This window comes from Juglans microcarpa x Juglans regia, chromosome 5S, assembly GCF_004785595.1.
Source record: "Juglans microcarpa x Juglans regia isolate MS1-56 chromosome 5S, Jm3101_v1.0, whole genome shotgun sequence".
In the NCBI taxonomy this organism is placed as follows: domain Eukaryota; kingdom Viridiplantae; phylum Streptophyta; class Magnoliopsida; order Fagales; family Juglandaceae; genus Juglans; species Juglans microcarpa x Juglans regia.
Genome location: NC_054603.1, coordinates 5,013,811 through 5,031,310, shown reverse-complemented (window position 1 = coordinate 5,031,310; position 17,500 = coordinate 5,013,811). Strand labels below are relative to the sequence as shown.

Genomic DNA, 17,500 nt, shown 5'->3' with positions numbered 1-17,500 from the left:
TGATAAAATGCATAACAACCGATTACTACGCAAAATACCGCATTTTATTTCTTCATTTCTTTAGATAAAGTGGCCCATGTTCTCTTCCAAAACTTCAGCCCAACTCCTTCCTTCTTGGCCATCTCTGTGGGCTTCATAACATTCCACCAAACCGAAGACCAAGTACTATTTCTCCCTTCGTTTATCCAAACAAATATATTATTGAAAAATTCTATTTGCAGTTCTTGATGAGTCTTCGTGGCTAACTTTAGGTCCAATCTTGAGAAGTCTTCGTGGCTATCTATCCACCAAATGGAGATGTTTTCAGCTTGCCACGTTATCTCGTTTGCAAAGAAAATAATCATCTTTCAGTCGGTACTGATTCCGTAAGGGCAGGTATCAGTCAACCAGTTATATGAGTCCAAACTTCAACGCCTTATAAATTAATTAATAATACGCGTTCCTTCGTTTTTTTATTGATGAAAATGTGTTGATGTGACAACGGTTAGAATAAGTTTATCCTTCTTTTAACTTCCATCACACGTTCGCGTGTTTGCCATCTAAATCAGTTAGTTGTATGGGCTGAATGAACAAACCCCTCTGACAATTGGTATGATTCTCGCGACCATTTGGTTTTTATATTGCTTCCCATTTACTTGAACGAGACTTTTATTTTTTTATAAAATTAGTGATGGATATGATTTTAAAATATGAAAATTCGAAGGCAAAAAAACAGTATCATATATGAACTTGTTTTTTTCTTTGACTTTGTAGTTTGCGCCACCAAGTGAACTACCGCGTACCAATCTTGAATATTGCCTGACGTGTCTTACTGTCGCTAGAGTATGCCAACATACGCACAAGCCAACAGTGGGTTTGGTTTGATCTAAAAAATAGAATAAGATGATTTTATATAAAACATGAAAGTTAAAAAATTATTATTAAAAAATTATTTTTTAATATTATTATTGTTTTAAAAGTTGAACAAGTTAAATTGTAATTTGAAAAAATTAAAATTTTTATTATATTTTATATAAAATTTTAAAAAAATTATAATGATGAAATAAAATGAAATAATTTGTGAATTCAAATGTGACCTAAGATTACTTCGATACTTGGAAAGCACTCTTCTGATTCTCTGAACGATCGAGCTGTTGTTGCATCAAGACTCTTCAAATCGTCGAGATCCCAAAAATGACCAAACCAGCCGCATGCCAGCTTTGAGTTTGGTTGCAGTTTCCAAAAATGACTGATTCGTGGGCTACAACCCCTTTTTTTTCCTTTTTATGGGAGAGCTATCCCGCGAATAAATACAAGTACTATTAAATGACTGTCGAAATTCTTGTATCGCCACAAAAAAGTCGATCACCCGTCCGCCATTTGATCGGCATGCATTCGGACCTTTTTTTCATGGGATATCAACACACAACACATTTTCATAACATATTTTATAATAATATTATAAGTTAAGAATACTTTTATGAAACAATTTTATTTTTATAAAATATTTTATAAAATTATCTCTCATTTAACACATTATTGTAAAATGTGTCGTGAAAAATATTGTATATAAATCATTTTTTTTATTGAGGTCATATTTAGATATTGAAAGTGTTTTATTTCATCTCATATCATTTCATTATTATAATTTTTTTAAATTTTTATACAAAATATAATAAACAATTCAATTTTTTTAATTCATAAAATAATAATATTATTAAAAAATAATATTTTATTCAATTTTTAATTTTCATTTCAACTTACTATCCAAACGACATCTGAATGAACTTATTAGCTGTCCCCCACAATTAGATAACTTGAATATATATGAAGAAACGTGTAATGAACCAGTTCATGACTCATCCCTAAACAAGCGGATTCAATAGAGCTAATTAATTACTCTCTTCAATATTTATCACATATATTTTGCGATGACCCCAAGACATTGATGGACAAGGAGATCACTATTTTAATACTTAATGTTGATTTCATGGAAGCAGCACGGTACTATAGAGCTCCTTCCAAAGTCTACTTAGGTAATACGCAAAACAGATCATGCATATTCGGAGATTTTCATGAATAAATAATTTAATGAAAGATCATATGATCGAGCACGGCCGGCATTGAAATAAAAATATACTTGGCGAAGAAAAAGATAATCAAGGCCTGACATCATAGAAGACAGAATCAAAGTTAGGTACTAGATTTCACTGCTGGTAATTTTCCTCGAAAAGAAAGTGATCATTTCTGAAACATTCTCAGATAGTGCATGCATAAATAAGAGGTTGATGAGGTGATTCTGATCTACTACGAAAGCCCGAAGTGCTGTGACTGTCGCCCAACACGCAGCAAAACTCGCAAATGCCTAATTCTGGACGCATCATGACAGTTGCCGTAATGGTTCAAAGACCATGGTGGTTGATCTTCCGGCCTGTACTCATGATATCATGTTTTCTTGTCATGAGTACTCATGTCTGCTCTGGAGCTGAATCAAACAACAAAATAGTAACGGGTATAGGAATAATCATTGACCTTAACACCCGTATCGGAAAAGAAGAGAAAGCGGCCATGCAAATTTCAGCTCAAAACTACAACAACAGCTCAAAGACTCACCAAGTATCTCTTTATTTCCCTGATCGTGCCCAGCTTAGAGTGACTTCTGCTGGTAAGTTGTTAATTGTATCTACTACCTAACCGTTTGCCAATCATCAACATGATACACAAATTTAAGAACGTTCATGCATCTAGTTAATAAAATACAACAAATTAAAATGAACTTAAATTAATTAATAAGCTGGAAACTAATAGAGTATATATATGAGTACAGATTGGCCCAGATTAATTATGAACTAACATATATAGTAGCGTCTCTGTACAATTTTCACCACACGGCTCAAAATGGGGAGTGAGCAAAGCCTCTACATGACTAGAAAACATAGCTCAATGAACTAACATAGTTGAACCTAAACTGCTAAGCGAAAACTAAAATTCTTGATTTGCTTGAGTATTTTAAAAGTATATGCATGATATTATCTGTGTGTGTGTTTGTGTGTAAATAGCTAGCTTGGTTCGTATATCTATATTGTATTCAGGCCGGGTATATAAATTAGTCTACATGATTAAAAGCCACTCATTGATTCTTTATCATCAAATTCGAACTCCAATAATTTGTCATTTTTGCACAATTCAGATGGACAAAAGTCTTGCAGCATATCAACTCCAATGGTTTCTCATGCTCACTTCAATATTAATGGATTCTTTTGGGGTGGCTAACACCCATAGTAGTTCTCTCTCTCTCTCTAGCAGTTTTTCAAATTAAAGTTTTCAGTTCATAACCAAAACTTCTATATATTATTTATATGAGAAACGATTTGTACAGTCTTATTAGGGTGTGCAATACACTCCATTTGAATAAAAGTTGAGACAAATCAAATCTCATTTTTTAATGGTGTGCTCGCTTTTATTCAAAGAGAAAGATATGAAACCTAACATGGCTTCTCGGATTAACAAGTATTGTAATGTAGGGGTTGCAATTCGCGTTTGTATTATGTTAAGTCATGGATATTTAACTATATATATCATCCTGAACACGATCTGTTAAACTAAATAAGATAAACTTTCAAACTCTAACATGACTCATTTAAATAATGGGTGACATGACACGATCCGTTTTGACCATTTGAGTAATTAATTAGAAATTAGAAATTAATCAATACAACACCACTCATTTCAACCCGTTTTATGTAAATGGGGTGAACTAATCCACATAATCCATTTGACATAATTAACATAATCTTATATATGTTAAAATCTATACTTATTTGTAGCCATAATATCTCCAAAAAAAAAAAAATAAATAAGGCTACCTACTAAAAGAAATATCTATATTTTTTTTTTCAGATTTTAGCCTATAATAAAACTAATATTAAAAACCCGCCAGTAACAAAATGAACATAGGTCTAAAATTATAAACTCAATAATAAAAATATAAGTATAGTGAGAAATACCGATATCAACCCAACAATAATAAAATTGTAATTTTGAAATAAAATTTAAATGAGTTATTGCGAGTTGACCCGTAATTGACCTGTTTATTAATCGTGTCTTAACCGGTCGGCATGTTTTGACCCGAACCAGCCATTTTTATGATCAAATCTAAACTCGCAAATGTTGTGTCATGCTCGTATTGACTTCACGAGTCGTATCATATATTGCGACCCTAATGTAATGTATGTATGCAAACTAGGGGTGTGCAAAATTTCAAAAATTTCGACTCCGTCCGACTTCCGCTCCGACTTCGTCGGAGTCATCGGAATTCGGAGTCGGAATTCGGAGTAGCTCCGAATATCTATTCGGAGTCGGAGTCGGAGTCGGAGCTCCAAGAAGCTCCGATTCCGACTCTGAAATTTTTTTTACTGTACACTTGCGCTCGAGCGAGGTGTCGAGCCCAAGTCGAGCACACGTTGTATTGAACATTGGCTCGAGCGACATGTCGAGCGGAAGTCAAGCGAACCTCTTCCAGAGAGGTTCACTCAAGCGACATGTCGAGCAGAAGTCGAGCGAACCTCTCTGGAAGAGTTCTGCTCGAGCGACATGTCGAGCGGAAGTCGAGCGAACCTCTTTGAAAGAGTTCCGCTCGAGCGCCACGTCGAGCGCACGTCGAGCTCCGATCTTATGTTGGAGCTCCGATAGGAGGTCGGAGCTCCGACCTCCGATCGGAGTTGGAGTCAGAGCTCCAATTTGGCTCCGACTCTTGTCGGAGTCGGAGGTCGAAAACGAGCACTCCGACTCCGTCGGAGTTGGAGCCCAACCCTAATGCAAACACTAAAAAGGTAGGATATATACAGCATCTTCTTTTGCATTAATTAATAGAACCCCCTTGCCTTTTCGTTTACCAGGCGTTAACTTAAATATCTAATATTGAGTAATGCTAGTAGTACTTGTAATTAATTAACACCATCAACATTACATCCGCGTAGCATTATTGATGTGACAAATTAACATGTTTTGGAGGTTATGATTTGATTATTGAATTTCAAATTTTTTTCTTTTATGACTATTTCATACGTACATGTCTTGTTCATGTTAACGTCACATACGTAGGTGTTACGCTAGCCGGCGTGTCATAAATAACATTAGTATTCTAACCTCATTAGCAAAGAGAAGTACTGAATTAATGTAAGTGTTAAGATGTACCGGTTAAATATCGGAATTTTGGTCGCAGCCGAAGAGATGATTAGAGACCAAAAGGCAAAAGTGATTATTGGCATGCACACATGGCCAGAAGCAGCTCAAGTAGCTGATGTTGGAAGGCAGGCTCATGTTCCAGTCATTTCCTTTGCAGCACCAGCCATTAACCCGCCTCTAATGCCACTTCTTTGGCCATTCATGATACAAATGGCCAAAAATATTGGTTCTGAACAAATACAATGCATCGCAGATATTGTTCATGCTTACAATTGGCAAAGGGTCATTGCGATTTACGAAGATGAAGGATATGGCAGTAACGCCGGCACGTTAGCACTTCTTTCCGAGGCTCTACAAAATGTTGGCTCGGAGATTGAGTAGCGTTTGGTTCTCCCACCATTTTCTTCTGTGCCTGATCCGGAAAGGGTTGTCCAAGAAGAGCTAATTAAGCTACTGAAAACACAAGCTCGTGTCTTTGTCGTCCTTCATTCATCATTAGAGATGGCAACTTATTTGTTCAAAGAAGCTAAGCATATGGGACTTGTCGGGAGAGACACAGCTTGGATAATCTCAGACAGCATAACAAGTCTGCTGGACTCTGTGAACAACTCCGTTATTTCATCCATGGAGGGCGCAATAGGAATAAAGACTTATTATTCTGAGATTGGCAATTCCGAGTATCGAGATTTTTATGCCCATTTTCGGAAAATATTCAGAGCTGAATATCTAGAGGAAGACAACTTCGACCCTGGAATTTATGCTCTGCGAGCGTACGATAGCATTAGAGTTGTTACACAACCGATAGAGAAAATGGCTACTAACACCAGCAATCCAAAGATATTGTTAGATAATATGTTATCGAGCAATTTCTCTGGTTTAAGTGGAAAAATACATTTTGAAGGAGGCCAGCTCTTAGACAGCTCTACACTGAGGATCGTAAATGTGATTGGGAAGAGATACAAAGAAATAGACTTCTGGACACCAGAGTTTGGCTTCTCATTGATCAGCCCTTCTATAGAAAAAGGTGAGCAGAAAAATGGACGTGGTAATGTAGATTCTAACTCGGCCAACACTTTGTCCGGTCCAGTAACTTGGCCAAGAAACTTGAAACGGACTCCAACAGGTTGGGAAATGCCTACCGATGCAAAGCCACTGAAAATTGCAGTTCCTGGCAGAGCAACGTTTGATAAATTTGTGAAGGTTAAGTATGGAGAGAAGCCAAATCAGAACAAATATGATGGCTTCTGCATCCAAATTTTCCATAAGGTACGAGACCTTTTAGGGTATCATCTTCCTTATGAATTTGAGGCACACAATGGGAGCTACGATGATCTAATTACTGGTGTCTATAACAAGGTAACAACTTTTTCTCTGCCATTTTTCATGGAGTTGTTTTTGTACTGTAGAAACTCAATACGTACTAAAATGTTCTCCATATAAACGACGCCTCGTTCTTTTAGAAACCACCATCCACAGCGCTTTCTGATTTACATTTAATATTGTTCAAAACTTCTCTGATAAGTCATTTGAAATTAACTCAGAGGGACAAAGAGACCCTTTAGAAGAGCAATTAATCAATGACTAGATACAAAAGAAGCGCCTGTGAAATAAGTTGAATCTTTGACTAGAACTAATCCGACTCGTTTTTTTTATTCCTTTTTACTCGGGTACAATTGTTTGTTCTGATTAAGATCTTATGCTTGTCATGTGGGACGAAAATGAAATACAATAAAAGACATACGATGCTGTAATTGGCGACTTCACCATACTAGCCAAGCGACTGCAGTACGTGGATTTTACTCTTCCGTATGCTGACTCGAGTTTGGAAATGATGGTACCGGCAAAACCTGAATGGTCAGCATTGATGTTTACAGTGCCTTTCACCTGGGAATTGTGGGTAGTCACTGGTGCCATCTTGATCTACACAATGCTCGTAGTTTGGTTCCTGGAGCACCAATCCAACCCAGAATTTAGTGGTCCATGGAAGAGTCAGATTAGCACTGCCCTATGGTTTACTATCTCCTCTCTGTTCTTTGCTCATAGTATGTATCAATTTCAGTACAGATCCTAAGATAATCTATTAGGCTTTACTTATGAATCGAAGACTCATACCACATGGTTTTATGTTGCAGGGGAAAAAATCCACAACAACTCCACACGCATGGTTATTGTAGTTTGGCTCTTTGTCGTGCTTGTCCTAACATCGAGCTACACTGCTAGCCTGTCTTCAATGCTCACCGTGCAGCAACTTCAACCAACGTTTACAGACATTCAGTGGTTGAAGAAAAATAACCTGAAAGTTGGTTGCAGTGGCAATTCATTTATAAAAGAGTACGTGGAGAATGTGCTTAACTTCAGTTCAGAGAATATTGTGAATCTCAGCAATGAATACATGTACCTTGAGGAATTCCAATGCAACAATATAGCTGCTGCCTTCCTCGAACTCCCATATGAGAAGGTTTTCCTCAATAAGTACTGCAAGGGATACAGTGGCACCATGCCTATCAACAGATACAGTGGATTGGCCTTTGTGAGTAGTTAACTTTAAACATTACACTAAAATTAAACCTTATCAATTTTTCAAGAATTCTGCGTTGACCACTCTAAAATGCTTCTCCATGTTTTAGTTTTATGCATCTGAACACTTTTCAGTATGCTTACCCAAAAATAGATTTTTGAGTATAAGATACATGATCATGACTACTGTGAAAATGCAATCATTTCATGCTTCGCAAAGAAACAATTTAGTTCTGATTTCTATTCAGCCTTTTCCTGCATGCATACATTATTGTTTGGAGTTGTGAGCAGAGCCAATTAAGGTTCACTTTAGACTACTCCCGAAACTTTTTGCTTTTTCTTGTTAATTGTCTTTTTCGATTCTTCTCAAAAGGTTGACAACTGTTTCATCTTCTGCAAGAAAACCTAATAGTAATTCTTGATCTTCTCTTGCTCCCTCTCTTAGGCCTTCCAGAAAGGGTCGCCAATTGTCAAGGATTTTTCTGAAGCCATTCTAAAGCTATCTGAGAGTGGAGAGTTGAAGTCACTGGAAGATAAATGGCTGACTCCATCACATGAGTGTTCAACCAACTTAACTTCCAACACACCTAATAGCTTGAGACTCCAGAGCTTTTTGGTTCTTTATCTAATATCTTTCTCCACATCCACCATTTGTCTTCTGCTATCCCTAATTCATTTCCTTGTAAATCATCGGCGACATCAAGATGCTTACGAAGGAAATGTTACTTCAGGTGATGAGAGCGTTTGGAAGAATGTGGTTAGACTTGTAAGATACTTTGAAATCCATAAGAGAGGAAGAGATGAGGGCGTTTGGAAGAAGGTGGTTGAACTAATAAGACAATTTCATACCAAGAATCCAGGAAGAGCTCCAATTCTGGCAGGCACATTAAGTAGTACTGCAGAAGAAGGGACATCGAGTGTAGTAGAAGACGCATCGAATGTGAATTAATCCTCTTCAAGGCAGGAAGACATGAGCACTTGATCTGATACTCTTAACGCACCGTTACATCTCGCCTGCCCGTATTATATGCTGGAAGGGCAGAACTCCTGACTAAAATAAGCATGCTTTTGTGATTTGCGTATTTTAAGTTATTTTCTGATTAAATAGCGGACATACAAAATGCCTAAACTCATCTCCCTTTTAGTCATTATCTTCTCGTTATCTTGTACGATGTATTATTAAATGATTAGAAAACTATTTGTACGTTACGTCATTTGTTTACTGATCATTTAATTTCCATCAAGAAATGATGAGAGAATAATGGTTAAAAATATGATAATTAGCATTTATCATATATACAGTTATATATATGTTTGTGTGTATGTATCTAGGTTAAGTATGTACAAAACGTTTAATTTGTGTAGAAAGAAATGCACCCTCCGTCTGTTGGTCATGCACATGATCAGCTTGTAGTATTTCAGCTTGCGTGGTAGGCGAGGAGTGACTGCATGCTCATGATGGCAGCTTCCTCCCTCGAAGAGCCTTCCTTCGCATCCAATGTGCCTTTCTTTTGTATTATGAATGTTATATTTTATCAAACATATTTTCCCTTTTGTTAACAATTATGTGCAGGCTAATTTTCCGTCCACTCCCTGCCCATAGAAGTCTACGTTGGAAATATTTCTCAAAATAATATATATTGTATTTATTGTTAATAATATATTTTTAAAAGTTATGAATTATTTTGAAAGAGATTTATTAGGTACAAGCAGTTTGACGCATCAAATTGCGTACCAATACTCATATAACTTTTTTATTATAAAAATAAATAAAAAAATACTTTATATTTAATATTGGTATCCGATTTACTTGTAAAAAGATTTTTTCATTTTAGAAATAGAGGAATTATGAAAAGATATAAACTTATGATATATTATTTTGGGTCCACATACTGTCAGAAGCCATTCAGTGGCTTACAAGTATTGATCGGCATCTACTGGGACTCGAACACCAACCAGTTAGTGGAGAAGCGTGGTGACAATTGGACCAAGTCCGACGGACGACACATTGCTTGGCATTAGATACAATAAATATTTCTATTTGGAACAGATGTTAGTGTAACGAAGTGTTATAACTTTTCGTTCGTATTTTTTGGCTATCTATAAATAAATTTATTGGCCTACAAATTAAACAATTTGATGAGGCAATTTCAAAGTTCTCTCTCCTAAAAGTTTTCTTTTCTCCAAAACAATTTATTAAGATTTGTTCATTAATATGTAGAGAATAAATTTCTGATCTCTTAGTTGAATAGTAAAATCTGAAGATATTCGAGATCTAATTTCATATGTACTTAACGTAGTTAGATAAAAAAAACTTATTCTATACTTCATTGGATCTTAGAGACAAATTTGTTTGTAACCCGTATGTATACCGTTATTGGTGGGGGTAAATATTATCTTAAAGAAAGTGACATTGTAACGTACGTGCCTTAAAGTAGACCCTTTTCTCTCACTATTTTTTGTTTTGCAACCCTTTTGCACCAACAGTCTAATTGGGTTCTCCTTTAGCTAGGTTTTGAATCTTCAAAACCTGTCAATATACATCCATAGAATGGAGATGTTTCCTTGGCACCAAATCAAAGCCAAAAAAATATATGAAAATTCGAACACAAAAAATTGTACTATATATAGAATTTGAATATTTCGTTGTTTTAATTAGACTTTGCGTGCGCGCCATGCAAGAAGAAAACTCTTTACTTGGCCATTGCCAAACACGTCTTCCACTGTGATGATCAGTAGAGTTTGCCAACATGATATTATGCACAAACCAACGTACATTCGATCATTGGATTTAGGGTTAATGGAAAGAATGCTTCGATCCTTGAAAAGCATGCACTTTTCGTGTAATGCCCCGACCCTGAGGGTCTGGAGAGTTAACTCATGTTACCTAAAATCATCTCCAATAATACTTTTAAAATAAACCAGAGTCTCCATAACATATATATTAACATATTTGTTCAACACAGATAGCCATGTTCCTACATAAGGGCACATCAGAAGTGTCTCATTAATATACATAAACTTTTCCATAAAGATTAGAAAAATCCATTACTCAAAATACCTAAGCCACATAAAATATCAACACTACCAAAAGACTCTCCAAAAGTCCTTGTACCCCAAGGCATCAGTCTTCTCTGATAAACAAAACTTGCAAGTACTATCTATTCCTGATTTCCAGCTGTTGCATCAAAATTATCTTAAACATATTATGGAGATAAGGCCGGGTGAGTTATCAACAACTCAGTAAGCAGAGAACATATACTAGTATGCAAACATGAGCATTTACAGAGTTCAGAATGCAAAACAAAATAATTTTTCTTTTTAGAATGCAGACTTAGAACATGCTATCAAAAATATCAAAACGAAAGTTCAAAAATATTCTTATTAAAAATTCCATTGGCACAGCACAACTGAAACATCATATCAGAACAGAATTCCATGTTTAACCCCCGTGGTAGGGTTGTGCAAGCCCCAGTGGCCTACCGAGTAGAAACAGAATGTGAATATTTCATTTATTATTCTCGGAGCCCCGAGTGTGCACACAGGAAAAACTACGCAGAAAATCACTTTGCTTCCAAAGTGAGTGCACCGGAAACAGAAAAGTTGGTACCAACCCAAACAGAGGCCACAATTTTACACCCGTGGTAAGGTCAGAACATAAGCAGAATGCCATGCCAGAGGTTTAAAAAATTACATCTTATCATATCAAAGTACAAAATATTTTCAGAACAAAATAGAATCATATCACAAAATTATAATTTATGCACAAATTTCATATTCGCTCTCTTTTGCATAGTTCTGAAATAAAATGTCAAAATAAGCTCATGTCTACACTAGTCATGTCAGAAAATATTTTCTTCTTATACAGAATTTCATGAGTAATGCAGAATAAATAATTGAGATCGTTTCCAAAATTTATTTTCATAACAAAAACATGCATATTTTCTAAAATCAATCTCAGATCATTTTATTTTATGCAAAGTGTAACATAGGAACCCCGTTTATCTGGACTTCTTAGCTATTCAGAATTTTCTTCAACAATGCTGAATAAATATTAATCGTCACCTATAAAATAAGCACGTAATTCCTGTAAATTTCAGTTGAACATGTATTTCAATATTTAAGCCCAAACTTCTCAAATAACCTATTTTAATTCCTCAAAACCTGAAATTCTCATAACCTCAAAATATATCATCACTTTCTAAAATCATCAATGACCATTTAATAACTTCGACTGAAACATTAAAAATCTAACTTATTTACTATCCAAAATGCAACTATAAAATCTAATACTAGATAGTATAATTACAAAAATATTTGAGTCCAATTACTCATATTTATAACAGTGAAACTTTAGCACGGTAAAAAAAAAAATCTCAGCCCAATAAAATTACTAAAACAGTTTATTAAGCATAATAAAATCAAGCCAAATAAAAAATACACAAATCTATCAAAATGATGTATATCTAATTAATCTCAAATCCAGCCCACTAAAAAGAAGGTAGCTCACTAGATTTAAACACCAACCAGTTAAAACTAAACCCATACGTATAAGTCTTGTAGCCCATTAAAGCAAAACCTTTAAGTTTTAAATAAAAAGGGGTAGAGAGGTAAGAACCAACACACACCCTCCTTCCTACTAGGTTAACTGATATATAATATATGTTTTCCCTTTTTAAGCAAACTATGAACAAAATAGAGGTGAGCTAAGGCGTGAGCGGCGGCAGCAGCAACACTTACAGAGAGATGAAGCCACGATGGCGGCGAGCTGGGCGAATAAAGTGGACAAGGGTTGTCCTGACGTAGGCACACTGAGTGGGAGAAAGCGATGAGCAAGAGAGAGGGAACGGTATGGGGCACTATGAGGGAGGCAGAGAGTGAGGGAAAGAAAAAAAAAAAAAAGGAGAAGGAAACCAGGGCTTACGGTAGTGCACTGGAAGTGCCTCGCGGCTGAGCTATGGTGCACAACGGCAAAAGGATAGGAAGTTTCGGTCGTTGCCTGTGGAGGTGTGACACTTGGCTCTGTTTTGGTTGCTGGAAAACAGGGGCTTTTCCATGAGGTGAGGGGTGGCTCTTTGTTTTGTGTGGCTGAGCAGCAGCTAAGCAGAGGTGTTACGGCGCAACGTTCGACTGGGGTGAGCCGTGGCAAGTGGCACCGAGGAGTTGGGGTGGTGCAGGTGTGGCTCTGTTTCAGGTGTCTAAAATGGAGGATTTTTATGGCTTGCAACGAAGGCTACGAAAGTGTTGGGCGGCGGCTTCGTGTGGCTGAGGTTCTGGGTGGACTGGGTTTGGGGGAGTAGCGACTCAATGGCTTGGCTGTGGGGGGTGGCAGGGCTGCCGAACGCAGCTGAGGCTTACGGTTTGGTGCTTTACGGAAGGGTGAGAACTGGCTGTGTGGCAACGTTTACATGTGTGCTGAGGGCGTGAAAAGAGGCAACGGCACTCATTCTAGGTTTGAGAAAAACTTAGCATATATATAAGCAAGTAGAAAACTAAACAAACCTAAATAAAAGGAAGGGATGGATGTGCATGAAAATAGAAACAGCTTGACACCGTGCTACGTGACGTCCGGACTCGTTCTCATGGGCTGGGCTCTTTAGCCTAAAAAAAAAAAATACACTTGTCCCAAAAATTTTGTAAAGCTGCTTGACTGGGTTCAGGTCTCGTCACGAGCTGTTGATGTTGCCAATCATTGCGATCCCACAAATAACGAAACTAGCCTATGCTGCCTATGTTTTCTTTAACATGAAGTCTTTATTCCACACTGCAGGCCATCCATTTCAACCTCTCGACCGGCATTGATTTTGGTTGCAGTTTCCAAAAGTCTTTTGATTCGTGTTCTACGTTTCTTTTCTTTTTCTTTTTCTTTTTCTTAAAAAATTATTAACCTTTACAAGATCAACAAGGCCAGATTATATTTTCTTGGAACGTATCTCTCACTGTCGAACTGTTAATCATATTAGTGTTCTTTTATAAAGGATATGTACGAGACTTTGTAAAGACAATAGGAACTCAAGTTGTTTGATACAAAGTCTCAGTCATCGTGAGTATGCCGAGAGTCTACCATTGCTATTTATATGTTCATTACATCAACACCAGAGGTATTGTACCATTTGAAGACAAAGTATACAAGGTAAGTTTGACAAAGAATACAATGAAGAATTTGCCGTTGGAGAGGGAGCGAGATTATCTTGAGACGATGATGTGATTGAGGAGGCTGGGATTGATAGTCGTTGTTGGGATTGAGGAGGCTGTGATTACGGGTTCTTCATTTGATTAGTCTTCGTCTATGCTTGGTAATTCTTCAATTGTTGTGCTTAGATTGTTTGTGTTAATATGCCCCCGCAAACTGTGTCGAGGTACGAGGCCAAGTTTTGTGCAAAGAGGAGATAGAGTCGGGCGCCCAAGTGGTTTGGTAAAAATATCAGCAAGTAGGGAGAAGCCCAAGAGCAACATGTTCACGTACATAGTGATAGTCGATCTCAATGTGTTTGCTGCGAACATGGAAAACTGGGTTAACGGTCATGTAAAGTGCATTGAGATTGTCACAAAGTAGTAATGGCGGGGCATGTAGCATGATGCCGAGATCACGAAGGAGGAAAGAGATCCAAGTGAGTTCAGCTGTGGTTTGGGCCATAGTTCTATATTCAGCTTCGGTGCTCGAGCGAGAGACAATATGCTACTTTTTTGCTGACCAAGAAATACAGTTACTACCAAGAAATACACAATAGCCTGTTGTGGACTGTCGAGTGAGTGCACATCCAACCCAATCTGCATCAGAGAAAGCATAAAGATCAAGTGGAGAGTTGGAACTAAAATGAAGGCCTAAGTCAACTGTGCCTTTCACATATCGGAGTATACATTTGACTATTTTAAAATGAGCGTCAGTAGGAGAGTGCATAAATTGAGGTACAAAATTAACACTGTGTGCAAGGTCAGGGCGAGTAAGGGTAAGATATTAAAGAGCACTAACAAGACTACAATAATGAACAGGGTCAGAATATGGTATTGTGGATGTAAGACCTTTGGTCCTAGCCATCATGGGGGTGCCCATGGGTTTACAATCACTCATTTGAGCACGGTCTAAAATATTATGGTCATATTTTGCTTGGGTCAAGGTAAGGTCGTCAGGAGTTTGAGTAATCTGGACTCCTAAAAAATAATGGATAGGACCCAGGTCCTTCATGGCAAATTGATTACTAAAGGTGGAAATAAATTCAGAAAGAAAATCTGAGGAGGAACCAATAAGTAATATATCATCAACATATAATAGTAATATAAGACAACCACGAGAGGAATGATAAATAAATAAAGAGGAATCAACAATACTACAATGAAAACCATATGTAAGTAAGAAACTACTGAATTTATCAAACCATGCACGTGGGGCTTGCTTTAAGCCATATAAAGCTTTGTTTAATTTACAAACATGAGAAGAGTGAGTTGAGTGGATAAAACCTAGAGGTTGTCCCATGTAGACGGGTTCATTGAGATCACCATGGAGAAAGGCATTCTTGACGTCCAGCTGTCGAATGTCCCAATGTTTGATCAAGGCAATAGTAATAACAGTCCGTATAGTGCTTGGACGGATCACCGGAGAAAAAGTTTTATGATAGTTAATACCAGCTATTTGGTGAAAGCCTTTGGCTACCAGAAGAGCTTTCAACCGATCAAGTGTTCCATTTGCATTGAGTTTGGTCTAAAAAATCTATTTGCAACCAATAACATCCATAGAGGACTCACGAGAAACAAGAGTCCAGGTATTGTTAGCATACAAGGCTTTTAGCTCATCAAGCATGGCTTGAGTCCATCCAGGGTCATTGAGGGCAAATCGAACGGTTTTGGGTTCTTTCGGTATGTTACTAAGATCATGGAGATTTGTATATTTAGGATTGGGTTTGCGAATACCAACACGGGATCGGGTAATCATTGTGTGTTCAGGTGGTGGTGAGGGGGTCGATATAGGCGAAGGAGCTGGAGATGGAGATGAAGGAGAGCTGTCGGGAGGGGCTGAAGGAGGGAGATGAGGTGGTGGGTGAGGGGCAAGGGAGGGGATGGGGATGGCTGAAGGTAGTGGAATATTTAGGTCAGAGAGAGAGGAGGAAGTAGGTGGGGTCGATGGAGGTGAAATCCAAATGTCAAAGATAGACAACGTTGACTCGGAGGGTGGAGAAAGGTGAAGATTCCCAAGATTTTTGTAAGGAAAAATAAGTTCATTGAAAACAACATGGCGAGATACATAAGTTCAACAAGTAGGTGGGTGATAGCATTTGTACCCACGATGGCGGTCACTATAGCCTAAAAAGACACATGGTAGGGTTTTTGGATCAAATTTATTTTGCTTAGTGTCCCAAGTGTAAGGATAACATTTGGAGCCAAAAATACGCAATGATCGATAATCAGGAAAGATGCCATAAAAAATAGAGAAAGGAGATTGTAAATCAAGAGTAGAAGTGGGGAGACGATTAATTAAGAAGACAGCAGTGGTAAACGCCTCAACCCAAAAACGTTTTGGAACACCACTATGAAAAAGCATTGTCATACCAAGTTCACGAATGGTACGATGATGACGTTCCATTGAGATTTTGTTTTTACTAGTGATTAAGTAAATATTTTTTTAATAATGTTGTGAATTTTTTTAAAAATATATATACTTAAAAATGTTTAAAAAATACATATATAAAAATGTTAAAAAATAAACAATCAAAATGAACTAGCGGAGTCCCCAACAGGAGCTCCCAGCGGTGGTTGAAGAGCCACCTTCAATTAATTTAGATATATGATAAATACTAAATATAATGCATGATCTTTCTACAAATAATTAATTGTGGCTCTAAAGATGCCAAAACAAAATACTTGTGGAAAATATCTAGCTTGTACAATAATTATTTCGTTTTGAAAAACTGATGATGAACATAATAAATATATATATATGTACATATATGTACATATATGTTTGACTCTTGAGATTATAGTTTTTTTTAATATATATATACATGAAGTGAAGAGGAAGATTCGATTATTGATTTTTTAATGAAAAATTAATATGTTGTTAATTGATCTAAATATCTTGTCCTGATGAGAATATAGTTACAACACTTGGAAATCTTATATATCAGCATTCGCAGTACTGTTCTCCACCACAGATGCGTTTTCACCCACGTGGTTTTGAATAAAGAAAGTCAAACAAGTTCCGTGACGTGCCCGCAATTCTGACACAAAGACTTGGATGAAAGAAGACATTCATTCAACGGTACTGCATGTCTTTTCTGGGCCCAGGTGGTAATGAAATGAAAAATGCTGCATCTATGGAGACCACAAAATTACAGATTCATATTTTATTTTATATCTTTATTCAATTATTAAAAAAATATTTTTAAATGAGTATGTAATTTCTTTAATATATAAAACAAAATTAAAAAATACTTCAAAAAAATATAAAATTAAAAAACACATTTATCACTCTTCGTAGGAATCCTAGAGGAAGCCCCTAGCAGGACGCCCGGTAATTTGGGTGCCAAAATTTTCCAAAATCACCCAAAAAGATAATTTTCAAAATCTTATAAAAATTAATTTTACCCACTAAAATATTATTTTTATAATTTTGCCCCAAGTCGAGTTCCTACTGTGTAAGTCAATTATTGAGGTTTGTAGTTCACACTGAAATGAATGGAAGTTGTAATTGCATGGATGCCCCTTATTCGCTGGAAGATTAACGCGTTTTTCCGTAAGCAGACCAAGCATGTATATATATATAAAAGGAAAAATATCTCCTCTAATTGATCTTTGATTCTTGATCCATTTATTATATGTAAGA

The 17,500-nt window shown here is 36.7% G+C and overlaps 1 pseudogene; it reads left to right on the top strand.

The window, feature by feature from the left end:
• The first annotated feature begins 2,424 nt into the window (after positions 1-2,424).
• Positions 2,425-8,658, top strand: LOC121268496 (annotated as a pseudogene).
• Positions 8,659-17,500: the final 8,842 nt, after the last annotated feature.